The sequence below is a fragment of the Euprymna scolopes genome, chromosome 2, assembly GCF_053919585.1.
Source record: "Euprymna scolopes isolate OS-2025 chromosome 2, ASM5391958v1, whole genome shotgun sequence".
NCBI lineage: Eukaryota > Metazoa > Mollusca > Cephalopoda > Sepiida > Sepiolidae > Euprymna > Euprymna scolopes.
Window position 1 is genome coordinate 200246764 of NC_136483.1, and position 23425 is coordinate 200270188.

Sequence of the window (23425 nt, forward strand, 5' to 3'; positions counted from 1 at the left end):
TAGATACCGGAAAGTCTTCTACCCTAATGGCTTATTCCTTCGAACTGCTAAACTTTGGGATTCACTCCCTGCTTCTTGTTTCCCTTACTATACTGACAGACAGAAGTTTAAATGAATGCCACAACTCGGTAAACGCCACAAACAAACAAAAAAAAAAAAAGCGGAGAAAACGTTGTTAAAGTTTAGTTTGGTGGGTATACTTTGCATTAGTCGATTTCTACCCATGTTCCGATCTGAATTCTACTATAACTACTCTTGTATGTGTTAGTGGTTATGGGGAATAAAATAAAACTTGATATTTTGCCGTGTTAGCGCTTTTGTGAATTTTTGACACCCTTAACAGAAAACTGCGAATAAAATATACAAAACTCGTATTTTTTTTTTTTTTTAAGCGGGTTGTTTAATTTCTTTATGGAATATACTTTCAAAATAAACTATTAAAGTTTTTTAAAAACATAATAGAAATATTTTTTATCTAAAAAAAAAAGAAAAAAGTGTTTAGAAAGTGCATGCGCGCGCTCATGCAGCCATTTTTTTCTACGTAATGAAATGAATAAAATTTTACGAGTTAAATGTTTTTCAATTTTTTCAATGTAAAAATCTATCCAAATTTTTCTATTGGTTTAATTTTTAAAGATATTTTCAGGTTTAATGTGAAATTTTATGCTTTTTCCGATAAACCGAATATGATATTCTAGACGAACGTTTTTTTTTAAGTTCACCCCCCCCCATTTTGAAATTTCTATTAAAAAGAAAATAATTAATTTTCTCACCTAAGGTTTATATATCACAAATTGAAGATAAAAGATCAATAAATAAAATAATCTAATTTAAAACAAAAAAACAAAATAGTTTTGTGCAAATTTACCTGTAAAGTCAAAAGATTAAAGCCTTTTAAAAAAAAAAACACGTTGATTTTTTTTTAAGTGAAACCTCATATTTTGAAAATATTGTCCTGTAAAAATTGGACATCTGCATCAATTTTTTTCTATTTTATTCAATTTTTTTTTTTTTTTTTTTTTTTTTTAGATTTTTGAAAAAAAAAGAATTCATTGCATAAAGAAGAAATAAAATATTTTAAATCAAAAACTCATGTAATTCTTTAAGAGAATAAAAAAAATGGAAAATTTGTCAGCGGTTTTTTTTTAAGTAAACTTGATGAGTGAAATGTGATCATTTTTCAAATACGTTGACCTATATTGACTGATTTGATTGTTGACAGCAAACACATGTCAGACATTCAAAGGGGAGATAAGACAGGTACCAGCACTTCAAATGTTTGTTTCTTTATATAGTTACTACCGTGAAATATATTTGATCTAATGTGTTGTTTTTACGTTTTTGAAATAATTAATTATGGCGGTTTTAGGCCTCCGTATTTGTTAGCTGGAAGATAGAGAGACAACTCCGCTCTGCGAACATCTGATATCAGATTTTAAAATCGCGGTATTTTCGGATGCTTGCTTAAAAATTCTTTTATTTAAAAAATACATGGAATATAAAATATAAATCTGGACAAATTCTTATAAATGAAGAATGGAAGCACTCATTGATTATTATTTTTTATAGGTAAGTGATTTTTTGGAATTTATATATATTATATTTGGAGTAAGTTAAAATTCGTTGATTTTCTTGAAATCTTTTTTTAAAGAAAACCGATAAAAAATGTTGCATATTTTTCTATTAAACCTTTAATTATTTTAAAATTGGGTCTTTGCTCCTTTTATTGCAAAAAAATAGGGTTTAAATTACATTTTTCAAGTAGTTATAAGCTTCGAAAGATAGTGAGTCTAATTATTGAAATTTTTATCACTCATTTTTAATGGCGACATCTGACACTGCTAGGCGCTTGCCGGGTACAACGCCTCAAATGTAATGTGAATAAGCATCTAGCTCATCTCCTTACATAGTCCCCTGTAAACATGGTTCCAAATTCTATTCTACTCTAATAGTCTCTTCCCCAGAATTGCTAGATTCTGGAACTCCCTTCCGGGTTCCTGTTTTCCCAACTGTACTGACATGCAGAAGTTCAAGTGTAATGTGAACAGACATCTTGTTGCTCTACTCTCTACATAGTATCTCTGCAACTTATGTCCCCGATAGCAGCCCCCATACACCAAAGTAGCACTATGCCTTGTTTGGGGTGAAAATGGAACTAAAAAAAATAGTAGCCCTTACGTCAGGGTAGCAACCTGCATTGCTTGGGTGAACAAGAGTAAAGAGAAGTGGAATGGCAGCGTTAAGAGCCTCTGCCTAGCAGATTCCTATATTAACTTGTTTCCCATATTAACTTGTTTCCTCACAAAAATTGGTAATAATTTTCAGTTTTGGAGCTGGAGTACATAATTCTTATCCAATGTCTGTGTTGTCTGCTAAAAAAATTTGATTCGTTCATCATATTCCCTATTCTGGGAAACAATAAATGGAAGATAAACAAAAGGAATAGGCAAAGACGCAATAAAAAAAGGAGACACAGAAGTAAATTAAAGTCCAAATTAATATTATTAAAGTGAAGTAAAATGTCTGTTGCTTTTTCTTCCCAAAGTAAGGCTGAAAAAAAAAAACCCCAACTACATAACAATGTGAAAAATAAAATAAACGTACATAAAAAGGGTGCAGATTGGTTTTTAAAAGAATATTAACCTTAAGCAATAGTATGGAAATAAAAACGGGGATTAGTCTCGTTTTCTGTTAGAAAATAACAATAAAAATAAAAAATACAGGTAAATTTTTAGTTTAACTGCAACTGAACACTCACTTTTAAATGGGCGAATTTTGATGGTTTTCGGGTATGCTGAAAACGAATATCGCATTCAAATTTATGCAGACAAGTAGTTTTCTGGATATTAAGATATTTCTTTCATTACATTACTTCATGAATTTCAGTGGCTGTCGCCTTTCTTAACATGAGTAGCGGGTTGTAACACGTATGTGCATTAGTACTTGTTCAGTCGGGGTAAAAACATGGTTGCCATTGAAAACATAATGGATTGCATCACATAATAAGTTATTAGTGACCGGCAAATCGATCGAAAACTGCTTTTTCTGAAGCTTATTAAAATCCGTTATTTCTGAACAACTTTTGGTTTTAGCAGAAAGATAAATCCCTGAAGTTTATTATATTAGAAACAGAATAATATCATCTTTTTCTATAATTTTTAATAAAATTTTAAGTTTAAAATTTTTCAAAAACACGCGTTTGACCCAGTTTTCGCCGATTGTAAACAAAACATGAATATTTTTGAAAGGTTTTCGGATCAATCAAACTAACTTTTTATGTCTAAATAAGATTTACTATGATTGGCTATAAGAACATGCAAAAATATTAGAATATAATTACCTTATATTTAAATAAATTCACATAATTCAATTATTTAGCACGATCTCGCACATTTTAAGAACCATGTGCTTACCGCCGCCATCTTGGATTGTAGGTATGGGAACTCAGTCGCGTCTAAATGTTTATGTAAGCATTTTCTTGAATTTTAATGTAACTAGACAGACAAATACATCTTTTTTAAATAATTGAATTAAATTGTAATTACAAACGCCATTTATGGGGAAATATTTTTAGCTTTATAATTTTTTCCCTTCATAATAATTGATCAATAAAGTTTTTAATTTTTCCTAATTGTTAAAACTAAAGAAACCCCGCTTTTTTCTATTTTTACATCAAACATAAATTTTTAACATTATATTTCTCAGTTTTAATATCACTTTTAGTCAGTTTTTAATTTCATGATTAAAATCATTTTTCCTTTCTTATTTTCTAATTAATAATAACCAATAAGCCACACTTTTCCCATTAACTAGATCATACTGTCTTTTCCCCAATTTTTTATTGCATAAATCTAGTTGACAAAGACTTTCATTAGAATTTGGTGGCCCTTAGAAGGGCCGTTGTTGATAACCCTTTGGAGGGATACTTGTTGGAATGTCACAACCATCATCTATGGGAATCCATGTCTTCATACTTATGGGTAATTTTCAAAAAGGGAGATAACAACTTTTTGTAAACGTAACAGGTTACCGAATCTTGGAGAAAAAAAAAAAAAAAAAAAAAAACGTAATACGCAGATACAATTAATACTTATAATTTTCACACCCTGTTTTTTTTTGGGGGGGGGGGTATCGATTCTTTAAAGCATTCTTTATGTACTGTTACATGAAAAGTTTACACATTCTAAAATAAAAATTTTTATTTATTTTTAAAGATTTACAAATATGCCTATTTTAATGTTTTCGTAAAAAATATTTTTATTCTCACCTGAAAGATAATAATTATTGATAACCTATTCAATGAATCTCACACTTCAAAACACAAAAGATAAAAAAAAATTAAACACATTCAAATTTCGGATTTCATTATCGAAGGCACCCTGTGATTTTTTTTCTACACTCGTTCACCTCCCTACCACAAAATGAGTGTGTGCTTAGTTGATCGCCTAGACTTTAAGTGGTCGAACAGGGGACAAATGAGAAAAGGGGGTATGAAGTCCCAAAAAAACGTATTTATACAACAGATATTCTTTATATTTATATTGATTAGATAATTACCTGATTTTTGGTAGATTTTTAAAGACAGACTCTGTTACGAAAATCAAAAACACTCCATAAATTTGGCGGCTACAACTACTTATCTGTCCAAGCTTTAAAAGCAATATTCGTTTTCAGCATACTCAAAAACATGTAAAAGTTGTTAACGCTGAGTGTTGAGTTGAAGTTAAAATTAAAAAATAATAATAAAATACAATATCGGTTTACTTGCCATAAAAAGATAACACTTGCAAAGGACCATAAAGAAAACGTAGGAAAAAAATTCAATAAACAAATTTTCTTCAAGAGTCAAAAGTAATTAAACATTTCGTTTTTTATCGAAATGAACAAGAATATTTTAAAATCCAAACGAACGATATTTTTTAAAATCCAAACGAACAATAAATACTTTTTAAAACGAAAACGAACTATAAATTAGTTTATCTTAAAACCAAAGTTAACAAAAATGAAAACAAATTAAATTTAAACAAAATAATGTTAATATAAACAAAGTGCAGGATATTTCGAACATTAAATATAAAAACAATAGCGTTGCCCGGTGGAAGCGTGCCCCCTCCTTGAAAAAATTTAAAGTGCTGCTGCTGTTGTTGTTTTTGTTGTTGTTGTTGCTGCTGCTGCTGCTGCTGCTGCTGCTGCTGCCCAACCTCCAACCTACTCATGTTATGAACGACTTTCAGAATGGACACACCCAACTTCTCATGGTAAGAACGGCTAAACGGCTATTGGAATGTCAATAACGAGTGGAGACAGATGGTGTAGTAAGGGTATTGAGCAACCCCCCAGTCGTAGAAAAAAAATGATAGCGAGGGGATAAAGAAAAAAATTAGAAGCAGTAGGCAGTCCGGGTGGAGAGAGAGAGAGAGAGAGAGAGAGAGAGAGAGAGAGAGAGAGAGAGAGAGAGAAGCAAAAGAAAATGGATTTAGCTGTTGAAGCTGTGGTAATTTTGACTGGTTATTTACCGGCCTCCGTGACTAAAAATAGTTCACTTCAAAGTTTTATTAAAAAGCAGTAATTTATGTAAGAATAAAAACATGGAATCTTATCCTAAGAGAATGAAACGAAACTTCTTCCGTGTATTTATCATCTATTAATTTTTTATATTAATTACTGCAATAGTTGGTTTCAATTATTTCACTTATCGCTGTAAAAAAATGAAACCAAAGTAAGATATTATAAAAAACTGGAAAAGAATATATATATATATATATATATATATATATATATATATATATATAATACCCTCATCCCCAACAAAATAAAACACCAAAAAGAAATGAAGGTTTTTCGTTTCATTTCGATAATAAAAATAATAAAATAAAAAGCAAAAATCAAAATAACGCCGTGTTTATTTCTAGTTAAAGCAAATATAGAAAGAACGCTGGACGCACATGCGTGGTTGCCGAAGTCTGTTAAAAAGGGATTATTTTTTGCGACCCTCGCCGAATTTGTTGCGTTTTTAATAACGAAAATAAGGAAACACATTAGCGTACATTTGTAAAAAAGAAAAAAAAAACGAAAACTAAAAGACATGCGAATTATATTTTTTGTGTTGTTAGGTAGTTTTGAATGCTTTTAGTTGGTCAAAATGTAATTGTATTTATGTAGCGGTAAGCGAGCGTAGCATATCAATTCCTGGGTAAATCTTGTTCATTTGAATGTAAATATCGGTGGTTCGTTGTTTTTCAGTTAATATTCAGTTACGGAGAACAGTTTTTTTTATAGTTTACTAAGAGATAAAATCGTTTTAGCATCACTTAATATAGGACGCTGAAACCAGATATGATGAAAAGAAAGCTGCGATGTAATTGTTTTAATTTAACAATATGTAAATAATGTTAATCCAAGTAATGGGAAATGGCATGTGTGACTTTAAACTAAATGTTATGGCGAATTTTGGTAAGCATTAATTTTAGTAAGCATTAATTTTAGTAAGCATTAATTTTGGTAAGCATTAATCTGTAAAATAGTGAAAAAGCGACGATGGGAAAGTATAAATAATTTTAAACAATGTGTGACGATTTAGCCACCATAGTGATTAAGGGCTGCTGTGTCTGTTTTTTTTTTTTGTTTTTTTTGTAAGATTGTAATCTGGATTAATAGAATGTCATGTTTGCAGCCAATGAGAATAGGTGGAATGTTATGGGAAGAAATCATTATTTTCGAATAGTGAAATGTAATGGTAGTTGTAAGTGTATGAGTGTTTAATCCAGTTAATAAGGATGTCAGGTCAATATAGTTATAATGTTTATATAGTTAACCGGTCTTTAGTGGGAGAGTGGGACGACTTTTCAGTAAGAGGAGAAAATCCGAACTACTTCGCCTATAGATTTTGGCAATCGTGATGATGTCGCTCGTGGGAAGTAAGATAGGATTTTATTATAACGAATAAATGTGTCTGTAACGGTATTCAAAAGTTACACAAATGTGGGTAAAAGTTTAGACATAATAGATTTGTATGTGGCATCTGTTATTGCAAACCTACCATAATTTGATCCAGAGGGGAATTTCTGCAATCAAATTATTATATATATAGATTACAAAAAACTGGGTTTGTTTTACTATCCACATAGATTCGAAAAAAAAATGTCAAAAAATAGATTTTACTATAGGCAATATAAGTTACTCTTCTGCCAAGCTGAATAAGTTTTTAGTGGTTTTATTTAATGTAAAATGTTTACTCGGTTCGAAAAAAAAAGGAAGTAGGCCAAGCGTTACACGAGCACAAGATAAAAATGGCCACGTGGTATCTGCTATATCTGTGAAATCTCGACAATGAGTTAAAAATAATTATACAAAATACTCGCCTTTTTTAACGTGTAAAACAAAACTATTACGACTTTCTTCACTTCACTTCTTTGAGTATTGTCATGTTAAGCACGGCGTTGTAAATAGACACCCCCAACATCATCATGTAAAGAATTGTGTTCGGAGTAGACAACCTCCTTTTGATTGGGGCGAGGGCGTTGAAAATTTAGCCGTAGTAATCATTGTCAGCATACCCACCCACAAATGCTAAAAAAAATTGTGGGATGGCAGTGTCGGTAGGAGAGAAGTAGATTTGTTTATCGTGCGTGCGTACAAACCTGGCGACCAGTGAATTACAGTGTATAATACAGGTGTTTATATCTCTATAAGTAATTGTCTTCACAAAATTTGAATGATATTTTCTTAATCAGCATTGTCGAAAACATACGAAAGTAATCATTCTAAATAAAATTATGCCGGTGGGTCTAATGTAAAAATTACCCCCTCCCCCCAAAAAAAACGAGCGTGTGTGAAATCTCGAGATTCAGTCCGTAAAAGAAATTTAAATAAAATACTCTGCCGAATTCGATTACCAATGTAGTGTAGGTAATCGGTGTAAAAAATCGATAATTGTGACTAAAACAAAACCCTAACTTGCAAACACGCGTTTAGGTCTGTCAATTGAGGTATGGAAACTATACATGGAAAATATCTAAACAGGTAATCTTGCAGAATTTGACCCGGATTCTCGGGATGTCAATCATTGATCGGGCGTGACCGGCAATCATCGGATTAAGTAACAGACGCAGACTAATGAAATTTCAAATTTTACTAATAATTAAACTTAAAAAAAACAAACTTTTCCTATTTTTTACTTGGGAAGAATTCTTTTTTTTTTTTTTTTTTGAATTTCCAAATGTAACGATTGACGAAAACACGCTGTCTTTGGAGCGTCAATTCAAAAAACAAAAAACAAAACAAAATAGTTATAGAAATCAATTAATTGTCATTGAGACACTTCCTGACACTTATTGGGTGAATTCCTATCAGTATTTTGTTTATTTTTGGAATTTGGAACCATTTTGACGCTCCAAAGACTGTGTTTTCATTTCGATTGCCTCTTTACTTTAGCAGATCGCCTCAACACAAGTTCTTTTACGAACCGAATAAAAGTTTTAGATCCCGTTAAAGCACACAAAACTTATCCAGGTAGGCAGAAGAGTAACTTATCTTACTTTTGGTAACATATATTGCATTGAATATATATGTGAATTTTTTTTACCTTTTTTCCGTTTGTTGATTTCTTTGCTAAATCCCCGAAAACGGTTTTGTCATTAGACGTTATCTACTTCCGGTTTTTTTCTTGGAACACGTGACCAGATTAACATGACTTATGTTTCTAGGCCTTCTTAATATTATTATTACAAAGGGCAGTGACTCAACCACACAACCTTCTCCTCCTTCCTCTTCCTCTCGGCCAACGACTGCTACCGTGACCTTTGTAATATATGTCATTAATATTATTATTACAGAAGGCCGTGCTGCTACCAAGCTAGTGAGAGGCTAGGATTTTAGGGGAGGGGAGTTATGATTCATGCAACAGAAGAGCCACCGGGCAAGGAAGAGCAGACCTCCTCGCCACACAACTCGTGCATTGCTTAATAACCGAAGGGGTGAATGATTCTGAAGCTGTTAATCTATATTTCAAGTGCGGTGTCTCAATCTGTTCGTCGCTTTCTATTGGAACAATATCCTTGACAATCAGTCCAACGATGTCTTCTGTTCTGGATCAATTGTGACTAACATGTTTCAAACTAGAGGAGCGTAACCAGAGAAAAATACTGGGTTCTTGAACTTTGATTTATAAGCCCAGAATTTTTAGTCTGTAACCTTCAACTAAAAACCCAAGGTGCCATGTTGATATAAACTTCTGTAATTTTATCTTAAATAACATAGAACTTCATTGGATTCTTTCTACACCAAAAATTATCTATCTATCTATCTATCTATCTATCTATCTATCTATCTATATGTCTGTCTGTCTATCTATCTATTATATAAAAGTCACTCTGTGTGTGTGTGAGTTCCTTTCTCATAGATTCCGAAGCGACTGAGCCTATCTTTTGCAAATTTCACACAAAGCTAATTTATATGTCTGGCAGTGTTCTTAGATATGTTTTGTACAGAAATTCGTCGGATAAATATCGAAAATCAAAAAAATCCGATATTAAAAATAGTCTTTTATCACTTATAGATAAAAAATAATTTTTACAGGGGAATATTTTACGTTACATCGGCCAAGGGAAATAATAAAAATTCAGCAAATCATTTCTTCTTAAAAATAAACAAATTTATTATAATCTGGAGATATAGCTTAGTGGTTGAACATTCGACTACAAATCGAATGATCCCCTGTTCAAGCTCGGGTGTACCTCACTATTTTATTTTAATTTTTTATTATTAATGAGTTCAAGTCACAATAAAACAAGAGGTGCCATTTAAAATCGCCGCAAATCAATTCTTCGTTTGCATATTTTAAGATTAAACGTTAATCAGAAGTGAATTTTCCAGGGCATTCATCGTCAAGCCCAAATATCAGCTGACGTGATATTGTAAACAAACACAAACGGAATTTGATGAACGACATTGTCAGTTTTTTATTTATTTTTTGTTTGCGAATTAATTCCTCGTAATATATAATAATTAATAAAAGGTTGATATAATGTTCAAGCGTATTGTACGATCGGGCAACGCCGGTCTGCTAATATATATATATATATATATATATATATATATATATATATATATATATATATATATATATATATACCTCAAGCATGAATAATTGAATAGTTAAGAATGTACAAGATATCCAACACGATTATTAATATTAAGAAAGTAAACTGGAATTGGCAGCACCAGGACAACATCTGATTGAGATAAGAATACAGAGAAGCATCTCCCAAGGATACTCGCTGACACTACTAATGTTTATCATAGCTATGATGTCAATTAACTACATACTTAGGAAATGTGACACCGAACACAAGTTTACAGATACAGAACAAGGCATACATCACCTCATATATATGGACGACCTGCAGGTATCTGCAAAAAAGCACAAACTGATAAACACGGTCAGAATCTCCAACCAGAAAATTCAAACATTTGCACCATTAGAGAGGTAAAGGGGGACAATTGGAGCTGCCCAACAAAGAAAAGATCGGGGCGTTTGAAGAACATGATACTTACAGATACCATTATATCTACGGAAATAAAAAAGGTTGAAAAAGAATATTTAAGAAGAACAAGAAACTCTTAGAAACAAAAATATATAGTAGAAATCAAGTTAAAGAAATAAATACCTGCAAAATATCAATATCATCATTTTCGCCATAATCTTTTCTCTTGTTATGTTGTGACCTCATGTGTACTCAACAAAATACAGAACAGGTAACATATCGACCGTCTATGTGGAAAGAAAACGAAACACGCTAAAAAATTGTAAATATAACTTGAACTAGTCATAAAATACGCTTAAATATGATATTTTAATTTGTCCACACTTCGTATATATTATTATAGAGTCGTGATTTCAAAAGTCAAAAAAAGTATTTGGATGCCATCAGCTAGAATCAAAACCGTAAGCAAAACTGTAGCATTCAAAGCTGGTGACGTTACTACTGCGCCAATTGTTTCCTGTCGTCCTGGTCTTCTCCTTGCCACTCGACTCAAACAGTGCCGATTCAGGAGAGGTGTGGTTGAAGATTGCGCAACCCTTGCCTTACAATTACACGCGCTACTGCCCCTACAGGGGGTATCCTTTGTCTTTCAAGACTGAACAGAAGCATTGGAATTGGACCAATGTTACACGCACATGAACTGATTAAAATAAACTAAGATGAATGTACAAAATGTATAACAATATTTTTCAATTTTGACTCCTTAACAACTATTTTAACCGGCTAAAGAGCATAAAAGAACGACCTGTAAAAAATCCAATCATTTGAAGCCCTTAGCGCCGCTCTGCGACTTTTAGTTTCGGAAGAGATAGTTTGAAAACATGGAGATAGACACGGACATAGTTAATTTTATAAATTAGATTTGAACCTCTCTAAATTTATCGAATTATGTTCAGACCAGTACGTACTCATTGCTATTGGTATCGCGTGAGATTCATGCCAGAAAGGGAAATGGTGCAATAAGCATTGTCACGTTGAAGCAGACATTAATGTCATTGAATAAAGATAAATAAATTAAACTAAAAACAAAAATTGTCATTTAAAAAAATATCTAAAACCTATTATCGTAAATGGATATGCGCGTCAGATTTAAACGCCAATTCCTGTTCTCTGTCGTAAAATATACGAACGTATGTTATAAACTTGCATCCACTCAATCTACGCGTTTAGTGATGAAAACGCGATTTTAAACTTGAGCGTGAAAGACAGACGAATTAGCCGATGCGTCTCTTACGGACATGAAAGCATCTACAAATGCTATTTGAAATAAAAAGTCGAAGAATTCTTTACAAATTCGACAATCTGAAATATTTTCAACAACAAAATTAAGTATCTTTGTGTGTGTGTGTGTGTGTGTGTGTGTGTGTGTGCGTGCGCGTGCCTTTTAATAGTATAGTATATATACTGTAAATATATACTAGACTACCTGTGACCTGTTGGGTCAGTATGTTATATTAGCTATGAAATTCATGTGACGTAAAAAAAAAATAGTTTTTTTTACATAACAGAACCATTTCTATGAAAGTATATTAAAATGAAAAAAGAATATAGATAGATTTCTATGAGTCGTTCTGTTTATTATAATTGATTATTTTTGAAAAAAAAAATTACAGTTACTGAATTATAAGTGGTTGGCCATACTTATAGGTAAATGTGCACTGAACAGATACCATAATACTTATTATAGTTAAATTCAAATTTTGATATATCTGCTTTTTTTTTTTACATCGTTCATTTCTGTATTACGTTTAAGTTATTTTAAACCCCACTCTTCCCATGTTAAATAATAATTTCGAAATAATAACGTTAATATTTCAGCGTCCCAATTGCCTTTTGTTTTTTGCTTATTTTAAACCCTACTCTTCCCATGTTAAATAATAATTTCGAAATAATAACGTTAATATTTCAGTGCGCAGGTCATGCGCGCATGCGCAACCGGATGTCGTAAACCGGAAAGTGGTTTACATACATCGTTATAAGGTCATTTGAGTTTTATAATTATATAGATATATACAATAAATTAGTTTAATGGCCAGATCTATTTAAGCTAAATGAAAATAGATTGCGCTTTCAGAGCATATATATCGTTTGTAAACAATTCAAATGCGACAAGTATATTAAAAACACATTAATATCATTTTAGGTGAGTTTGCAGAGGGATGGGCGCCGCCAGGCTATTCTTGCCCAAGAGACGCTGCATGAAATTATGCAGCGCCTTACACGTGTTTCGTTGAATGATATATCAAACAACTCATTAGAAACCCATATAAATCCATAGAAGGTTTTTAACACGTATAAGATGTACCATATATCAAATAAAATATGGTTTTATTATAAATACTTGGAGTATTTGAATCGTTTACAAATGATATATAATTTGTAAATGATTTATATACCCCAAGTATATTTATAATACAATCATATTTTATTTGATATATGGTACGTCTTAAACGTGTTTAAAAATGTTCGCTTTCTTGAATTGCGTATATTGGGAAATTCATAAGCAAACTGCCACTAGCGTATTAAGCGATTCTCTTTATGTAGTCAAATGGAGCTTAGGCGTTTGGACAATGTTTGAATATTATTATTCCATATACCACTCTGAACAGCAGCCGACTAGCGTAACGGTTAGAAGCGCCAACTGTCGCCTAGGTGGCTGAGTTTCAAACCTGGCTTGAGGTAGTTGCTAGTCTAGCTACAATGATGAGCTGTGATACAGCGACTCGGTACTGTGTATGGATGTATTTCTCTCTCTCTCTCTCTCTCTCTCTCTCTATCTATCTATCTATCTATCTATCTATCTATCTATATATATATATATATATATATATATATATATATATATATATATATATATATATATATATATATTATATACCTGCAAAGTGTTTATATGTGCTGGTCTTTTAGATGTTTTCCGTTTCTTTTCATGGTGCCCTTTTCGCCTAGTGGTTGCTATAGAAATAAGCTTCTTTTCAGGAAGAAGAGGGACATAAAAAGGCGTTTGCTGAATTTTCTTAAAGGTTTTATTTGGTGAGAATGGATTTGAGGGAGAGACAGGCTACTGTTATTTTTACTAATTGTTTACTTTTTAATTTCCTGACTCAGAGTTTTCTATAAATACTGTTATGGCGTATGTTCTACAGAATTGTCTGAAATTTGCAAACAACTGAAAATTAATTAAGCGTTTAGCTCGGAAAATGCTAATTCAAACCCAGCGAATGATAATGCCCCAGCCCATAAGATGTCATGATACATGAAAAATGAAGCTACATTGTCCGAACGTTTAACGATCTGGTAAATAGGGAACCAGATTTCGATTCACACTGAGTGTTATAAAAGTTTCTGTTGACTCGGGTTTTATATTCCTTGAATCCTATTAAAATTATATCCCCTAAAGTATACTAGCCAACGAAGAATACACTCTCTACTTCGATAAAATAAAAACATTATATTCCAGTAGTCTTTTTCCAAGAACTGTACGTTTGGAAACTTTCTTCCTGATAACTGTTTTCTCCCTACTTATAGCATTGGCCTTTTTAAGACCAAGTCCAATATGCAATCCTATCTTTTTGATAGTTTCGTTCGTGTTAGCTTCTGGCATCAAGTGGTTTCAAGCATTGTCTGGAGAAATTTACATAAAAAAAGAAATAAAAAATATTTGTTATTGTTCATGACATGTTTTTGTTGTTTTGGATCTTCCAACAGAACTGCTTACGCAAGTTACCAACTAAGTCGCGTCAATACAATGTAACAATTTCAATAGCAAATTAATCGTTTTCATGCATACATTTATAGTTGATTCTTTTCGTCGTCGCCGTCACATACGTGCAGGGTGTTTATACGTGCTGGTCTTTTAGACGCTTTCTGCTTCTTTTCGTTGTTCCCTTTTCGTCTAGTTGTTGCTATAGAAACAAGCTTCTTTTTGTTAAGAAAATGTACACAGGGAGATGTTCACACAGTTTTTTTTTTCTCAAGGTTTTATTTGGAGAGAATGAACTCTGGATAGATACTAATATTAACGTAACTGTTTCCTTTCTAACTTACTGTCATCAAAGTAACATTCTGCTTAGATTATTCTACATTGTTGGCAGTGTCTCATTCGCGCGGCTTTCGCGGCGAGACGGATTCTAAAATCTTGCCTTTCTCCTAGCTCCAAAACGTGACGTCATTTGTCATCATTCAACTATTTTGTCTATCGTTTGACCTGTTACTCCCTGCCTCAACTTTACGCCATTCGCGTCTTGGAACAATTCTATTTGCTGATTAAGGTTATCATAATATGCACCAAATATGACCCTTGTAAAAATCCACACTAGTTAACTAATTCACCTCACAGAAAAAAAGCATGAATTTCCAAAATGACTTTACACCAGTCGAATTACTCAATTATGTTCTCCTCAAAACATTATTATTATTATTATTATTATCCGTTATTATTATTATTATTATTATTATTATTATTATTATCCGTTGTTGTTATTATTGTTATTATTATTATTATTATTATTATTATTATTATTCGTTATTATTATTAGTAGTAGTGTTCATTATTATTAATATTATTATTATTCGTTCTTATTATTAGTAGTATACATTATTATTATTAATATTATTAATATTATTCGTTATTATTATTATACACCTGGGTTCCAATAAATATTTGCTTCACAGCGAGTTCTTTTTTTTTTTTTGTTTTTTTAGAATTCGTAACAATTTTTTTCTTATGCTTTAACTTAGAACTGATTTAATTTTGGGATAGCAAGATAAAAGGTCAAGGTTACATTTGAAAGTAAAACTTTTGCCTATAACTTCGATTATCCCACATATTGTATGACGTTGATTTTGACTGAATTTCAATTTCCCATGGTTCCATATTTGTTATATGGATTTTATGGTTTTTGATATCAGTAATTACTATGCAAAGTTTGAGCTTAATTTGAGATAAATACTTTTTGAGTGACGAACGTTTTCATAATTTCAAGAATACTTCAAACAATATGAAGTAAGGCTCAGATAAGATATTACCCATCCTTACGTTGTCAAGCAAACGTATGCAGTCTCACGGCTGACTAATGTTCCTGCTGTTATTTTTACACACCTGTGCTGCAAGAAATATGTTATTCTTCATGGCGAGTTTTTCTTGTTTTCGGGTTGCCGACAGAACCGACCACTTAGCAAGTTTCCAACTAAGAACCGACCACTTAGCAAGTTAAGTTGCGTCAAAACTAAAGTTTTGCAATTAATTTAATACACGATGAAACGAATAAAATAGCATCCAGTCGGACAAACATATACGTGGATGCATTTAAACCCCATCTCGAATAAAAACAGAACTTCCTTTCGGCTAGGAACAAAGTGTAGTATCTGTCCTGATGCTATATCTTAGTCTATTCTATCTTCGGCCAGTGAAGTAAAAATCTTTCTAGACTTAGTGAATTTTTATGCTCTAATCCAGAGTCTTCCTTTTTGAGGAGTTGCTTGTTTCCCAAATCAAAAACCGACCTTGTGTCTAACTAACTTTACCCTCGTGGGGAGGCAAATAAAAAGGACTTCGTAAAATAAAGTAATATAACTTCAAGTAAAAACAAAATGTTATTTAAAATTTAAGTCTGACAAGCAGACCGACCGACTATACCTCACGTTATGATGTTTAGACGCGTCTAACATTTTCAATTCTTTGACCTTATCAGATTCGTAAATCATTTTCCGGCATTTTACATTCACAATGATCTCGCTTTCCTCTCCCGCCCCTTCTCCCCTTCTCTCTTCCTCCTTTTCTCTCTACCCCTTCTCTCTCTCTCTCTCTCTCTCTCTCTCTCTCTCTCTCGTATCTCTAATCCCATCAAACCTGTCTGTTTTGATTTAATTCGAAGCTGGAAGTGACGTGGTGTAATTATTACAGGCGTGGACTCTGGGCGCGGCATGTCGAGTTCAACTTGCAACATTTTCATCAACAATATAAACGTCCAATGAAGGAAAGCACATGGAAGGCACATTATGTTTTCACACAAATGCACACTGGTATGTCTTTAGCAAACACGTACTCGTGCATTTGTGGATTATCGCTGATGAGAAACCAAGAAACAAATCAATTAAATAAAAATCTTTTTACATACGTGCGTGGGTCTTCATTCTTTGGTTGTTGTTTGTATGTGTGGCTGTTGATCCTCTAGTGGTTGTGATTTTCTGTAAACTCAAGACGAATAAAACTTATGTACGGAAGCAAGAAGATACTTGTTGGCAGTTTTAAAGGTTTTTATTAAGGATAGAAGTAAATTTACAAGGGGAGAGACAAAAATTAATTCCTCATAAAAGAAAGGCTGAAATTAATTCCTTCTAATTTAATTTTTATGCTTAGTCTTAAAAAATAGTTGACAAACAATCTTGAAAAGATTCACTTAGTTCCCTACATCGTTGGGCACGTCTAGTGTGGCCGCTTCTTCACCGCAAACTGACCGGAAAACTTTGTGTTGAATACGTGATGTAATTTCTATTCAATAATTCAATACCTGCTTCTAACATGTTTTGTCTATGAAGCTAACAGCTGGAACTTCACATCAATTACGCTAGGTGCACTGAGTCCATCTCCGTTCATCGGCTGTTTCAACATGTACTTAATGACACCCTCTCGAAATTCATACTAGTTAACATAATATCTACCTTCCGCCATAGGGTCCCAATATGTAACATAATGTTTAGAATTAACTGCTTTATTAGAAGACTAGGTTTTGATACCTCCAAATTGGAAGCTATCTCTTTACAACCCTTCCTTTTCATAACCTATCATACTTTCATAAATCAGAGTCCATTTTCTGTAGGCTGTTGCTGAACCCAGTCAACGACGGGTACTTTTGCTAGTATATATATATATATATATATATATATATATATATATATATATATATTGCTAGTATATATATATTATTTGAAATTAAAAATTCCGCAAGAATTTTCTTCTCAACCTAATATATATATATATATATATATATATATATATATTTATATATATATATATATATATATATATTAGGTTGAGAAGAAAATTCTTGCGGAATTTTTAATTTTTATTTCAAATGATGTATTTTCAAATAAGTTTTCGTTATAATACCTTCACTTTATCATTTTGAAGAACATTTTTCGATCTATCTAATTCTTTAACTTAAACATCTTAACATTTTAAAACAATTATGTCTTCTTTTAAGAACGTTGAATATCAGATGGAAAAAAAGCAACTTGGCACAATTTTCTTATTGCAATTCAAGCTAGGCCGAAAAGCTGCTGAAACAGTTTGCGATATCAACGAAGCGTTTGACCCATAAACAACTACTTAATACACAGCACAGTGTTGTTTTAAATAATTTCGTGGCGGCGATGAGTTTTTTTATTTTAGTTTTTTATTACATTTTCACCCCAAACAAGGCACATTGTCACTTTGGTGTAGGGGGCTACTATCAGGGGCAGCAACTACTGGGGCACTATGTAGGGATTTGGGCAGCAAGATGTCGGTTCACGTTGCACTTGAACTTCTGCATGTCAGTACAGTTAGGGAAGCAGGGACCTGGAATGGAATTCCAGAGTCTAGCGGTTCTGGGGAAGAAACTACTGGAGTAGAAAGATCTTTTACATCTAGGGATCTCTACTGTGTGGGGGTGGGATTTAGCTGCCTGTCGGGTTTGTCGAGGGTGTCTACGTCGTGGGGGCACAAGTGCCTGCAGTTCGTCAGAGCATTCACCATTAAAATACTTGTAGAACAGGCAGAGGGATGCAACGTTTCGTCGATGGGACAGAGGCTGAAGCTTAGATGTCTTGAAGATGATGAGCGTAGTGATCGGCCATCGGATGCTGACAATGATCAATTAAGAGCCTTAAAATTTAAAAAATGCTTTACAAAAAAAAAACAAGAAAAATATATTTTTTTTAAAAGTACATTAAATTTTAATTTTACATTAATTTTTCAATTTAAAAATTGTACATTAAAAAAGACTTTTTTAAATACTCGGTTACAACAGGGTTGAGGAGAGCAAAGTGGATTTTTAAAGATTTTATCGTGGATTAAAAAAAAATATTTCTGTAATAATTAATTTGTTCCCCCCACCTCGATGAGAACAACCGACACTCTGACAATGTGCGTGTGAAGTAGTAGTAGTAGTAGTAGTAGTAGTAGTAGTAGTAGTATCAATACAAGTGTCTTTGTACACGTAAACAAAAAGCAGAAGAAAACTGATTTTTTTTAATAAAAATTTTTGAAGAAAGTTATTATCAAAGAATCGTAGGGCACTTTTGCATTAAACGGGCGGCGGCCATTTTTTTATTTATTTATTTTTTTTTTAGGAGTTTCACGAAACTGTCGCCAGGTTGCACTTCTCTCCATAAAAATTGTTTATTAATTTAAAAATTAAAATTAATATATAGTTGACCTGCAAAGAATAAAAACTATATTTTGTTCAGTGACAATTTTACTTTAATTCAAAAAATGTTTCGGAAAAAAGAGAAAAAATATCCAATGTTGTTTTTATTCTAAACATGTTTCATTAAAAAAAAATCCAATGTTGCTTTAATTCTGTCGCCGTCTGTATAATGCAGAAGTGCCAATTGTAGGAAGAAAAATGGGTCAAAGTTTTAAAAAATGAATATTTTATCTGTGCTTTTACTTTTAAAATCAAAATATTGTCGAAATTTGAAAAATTGAAATAAATTTGAGGGTTAAAAATGTTTAATTTTAATTAAAAAAAAAAAAACTCGTAATTTCCACAAATCTCGTTAGTTGCGATAATTGTTATTTTATGAAAGAAAAAAAATGGCTTGATTGATATGCACTAAAAATTGGTTTGGTTAAATAAAATGTTTTTGTTTGAAATCTGGAAGTGCAACCCCCCCCCCCAAATGTTTCTTTCAAAATAATGTCGCGTGACTTTGTTTATACTTTTAAAGCAAATATTTTTATAAAGTCAACCTTATTTTGAGTTTCTATAATTTATGCGTGACATGGTTGAGGGTAGGAAGAATCAGGAATTTGTTGAGTTAACAGGTCACTAAACTTAACGAATATAACAAGATAACCAAGGCAATCTATCAATACGATTTCTAATAAACAACAAACAATCGAAGTGACCCGTTCTCCATTTGCCGATTGTTGCGTTGTTTTGATTAAAACCTACCCTCTCCCCCGCATTCGTGATCAGTCCCCCATGCACTCCGCAATGAATTATTCATCGACCTATTATTTACCCGTAAGGTGAGAACTGCAGTTTGTTTAAACTAGGGAGGAACAACTGCTCCAAAACTCTGAAAAAGGTTTTTTTTTATGAGTGCTAAAAGAGGAAGCAATTCTTAGGAGGAATGCGTCTCCTAGGACCAATCTAGATCTGCACTTGTAATGAAAATTTGAAAGAACCTGCAGAAAAGAATTTATGGTGTATGTACTCGGCACGACTAAAATTCACGTAATTCGATCAAGCATTTTTTTTAATTAAAAAAATCAAATTTTATGACTTTATAACTCGATGCGAGAGAAATCAGTCGCCATATTTGATTGATTTCGAAATTCATCCCTGGTTACCACCTCCTTAACAACCTCTCCAGAATCAAAAGTTCATCAGTTTCTGCTAAAAATACTTAATCGCTTAAAATCGTAAAATTTTATTTTCTTAAATAAATAAAAAAAAAAATACTTCATCGATATTCGTGAGTTATGGAATCTTCATGCAGTTTTTTTTTTTTCTAAATAAAATTTGATTGTCTGAAATATTTGATTCTGACTTTTTTCGGCGAGTTATATCCATTAAAACTTCTACCCTGATAATGCATAGTGAATACTAAAACGTAACTGTATCTATGTAAGTCACTTAAAATAGTTATATAATGTATATTTATAAGGCTCGTTTTTGTATTGGGAGCATTTGAAAATATATTGCATTAAGTTTATCTTATCAATATATTTGAACGTTATATATATATATATATATATATATATATATATATATATATATATATATATATATATATATATATATATAGAGAGAGAGAGAGAGAGTGAATAAATGACAAAAGACTATATTCCAAAGTTCATTATGTTGACCATCTTATAATTTATTCCTTTAATGCAGTTGACATTTACAATTCTTGACAGTATCTGTTTCGTAGCACAAAATCAATCACTTAATTATTATATCAATCAGTGAATCTATTATGCCCTTAACTAATCAGAAGAAATAGAAACAATCAACCCGTCAAAAGGAAATAAAGTGCGTTTTGACATGATTAAAAATCCGAAAATTGGAAGAGAAGCTGTAAATACCTTACAATGTTTCCATTACGCCATTTTGAATTTTAGAAATAAAAATGTTGCTATTTCTTCTGATGAGGTTAATGGACAGTGGCATAGCAAAGGGGGGGGGCGGAGGGCGGTCCTCCCCGGGCGGCACGTATCAGGGGACGGCATTGTAAGAGGGTAAATAAATAAGCTAACAAAAAAATCTGAAATTTTATGTCGAAAACATTGGGACTTTAAGAGATATCGGAATCATAAAAATGTGGTCCTATTTTATGAGCTGCACACAACACTTTTGTCAAGAAAAATACTTTTCTTTTTACACAGTGGTCACCACTTATCAAGGCCCGGAAGTGTTTACTTAAGGGGGCGGTTCATTAGGAATTTGTTAATGTTGGACTTGAAAACATCCAAGTTGTAGTCAGGTGGGAAGCAGGCAGACGGAACAGAGTTCCACAGGCGTGCAGTTCTAAGAATGAAGCTTTGATCATGGAATCCACGTTTTGATTTAGGCACAGATAAAGAGTGGGGGACATTTTTCACAGTGGATTCAGCTAGACGGATGTTTTTCGTGAAAGATTGGCGAGGGGGGACCAGAGACTGGAGTTCAGACGAGCACTTTCCATGGAAATAACGATAAAACAAGGATAGGCTCGCAACGTCTCTTCTGTGGGAGAGAGGTTACAGGGTAGATAATGAAATGATACAACGGAAAGTTAGCAACAGAAATTTACGTAATTTTGGAATTGTAGAAACATTAAGCAAGTACGGAATAAAAATCGACTGTAAACAGATTTTATGATCGTCATATCAAGGTATATAATTTTAAATGGGAACTAAGCGCAACACCTCAAACACTATTTAAGTGGCTTTCTATTCGATAGTTTAAATACTGCCGAGTTTCAGTCAAGTTTCGAACAATCACTGAGTAATTGTTTTTTTTTCAAACTATTAACAAAATTTTATAATCACTGATGTATTTATGATTAAACCGAAATTTATTATGATGAATTAATTCTGGTAATAGGATTTTAATTTTTTTTACTTTTTTATTAATATAATAATTGTAAAAGATAATACAAGAAAAATCTCCTTAAAAATATATCGTCTAAAAGAATGGTCTTAAACTCTATCTGCAATTAACGTTTTTCCAATGATGCTTAATTTTCATACCTTGCCAAAATTAGTTCCCCGATGTCTAATTTTCCTAAATGTAATTAAATTAAAATAAAAATATAGAAAGTGATTTTTAATGTTTTTGATTCATTTGGGGTTTTATCTGTTTTTGCTTTAATTAGTTGGTGGGTTTTGTCCGGTGTTCTTTTGTCAGTTCCCCTAGGTGCATACATATATATATATATATATATATATATATATATATATATATATATATATATATATATATGTGTGTGGGGGGGTGTATTCGTATGTGCATACATGTATGTACACGTATATATGTATATATGTGTATATACTAGTGATGGGACGATTCCAAATTTTTTTCCCGATTCCGATTCAATTACCGATTCTGTCTTAAATTCTCGATCCGATATGATTCCCGATTCCGATTTCGATTCTTTTTAAATTTCTAAATATTTTATTTGTGATTTGTTTTTGTCTTTTTTTTTTCGAATTACTCTAAAACCTATATATATTTAATTTAAAAAAAAATTTAATTAAAATTAAAAGTTACTGAAGTAATACAAACCAACTAAAATCAAAAGTTAATACAAACCAACTAAAATTAAAAGTTAGCCGAAATAATACAAACCAATTAGAATAAAAATAAATAAATAAATATAAAAATCTACTAACACTCATGAACATAAACAAATTAACAACTCCCAAAGAATGTCACCCCTATTCCCCTTCCCTTCCCCTCACCTATCTTCCTACCCCCAGCAACACTAACCTAAACACCCAGCTGCCGACCCCGACCTCTCCTCCTCTTTCACAACCCGCCCCTACAGTAGCCGACCGGACGTAGCCCAGCAGCGACTTAAGTGACCCAGAAAAGCAGAGACACCCACACATCAGCAGAAAATAATAATAATAATAATAATAATAATAATAATAATAATGATAAAGAAAACATAACAGAGAAACATAAAAAAGCTCACGCTAAAACAAGATATAAACCCAAAAAAAATAAATAAGTGAATAAAATAAAAATAAAGACAAATACAACTAGCAAATTTATAAACATGTTAATTACCTAATCATATCATACACAAATCCCCTACTCACATTTGCCCCGAGGCCTCACATAGCTACACAACTTCTGGCCCTTCATCCAGCATGCTTTGAATCGACCTGTTACGCACACTATTTGAAAAGGGAAAATTTTTCCGAAATTAATAATGGAATACGTCGCATGAATTACAAGTAAGACATTTTACCATACAACTGAAAAAAATATATATATATATAAAATATATATATATATATATATATATACTTATTGATTTGTAAATCGCCACTTGTTCTCGTCTCCTCTTACCGACAGCGACTATAATTCATTCCTCGCATTGTCACAGCCTTCTAAATCTCTTTTACATACCTATCCCACGCAATGCTTCAAGCAAACTACATATCAATCATATATATA

At 32.2% G+C, this 23425-nt stretch overlaps 1 protein-coding gene across 1 annotated transcript in view; it reads left to right on the plus strand.

Moving 5' to 3' along the window:
* LOC145301700 (protein SLC31A2-like) overlaps positions 1-23425 on the plus strand; it is an 84825-nt gene that overhangs the window by 1411 nt on the left and 59989 nt on the right. The gene's annotated exons all lie outside the window — the stretch shown is intronic.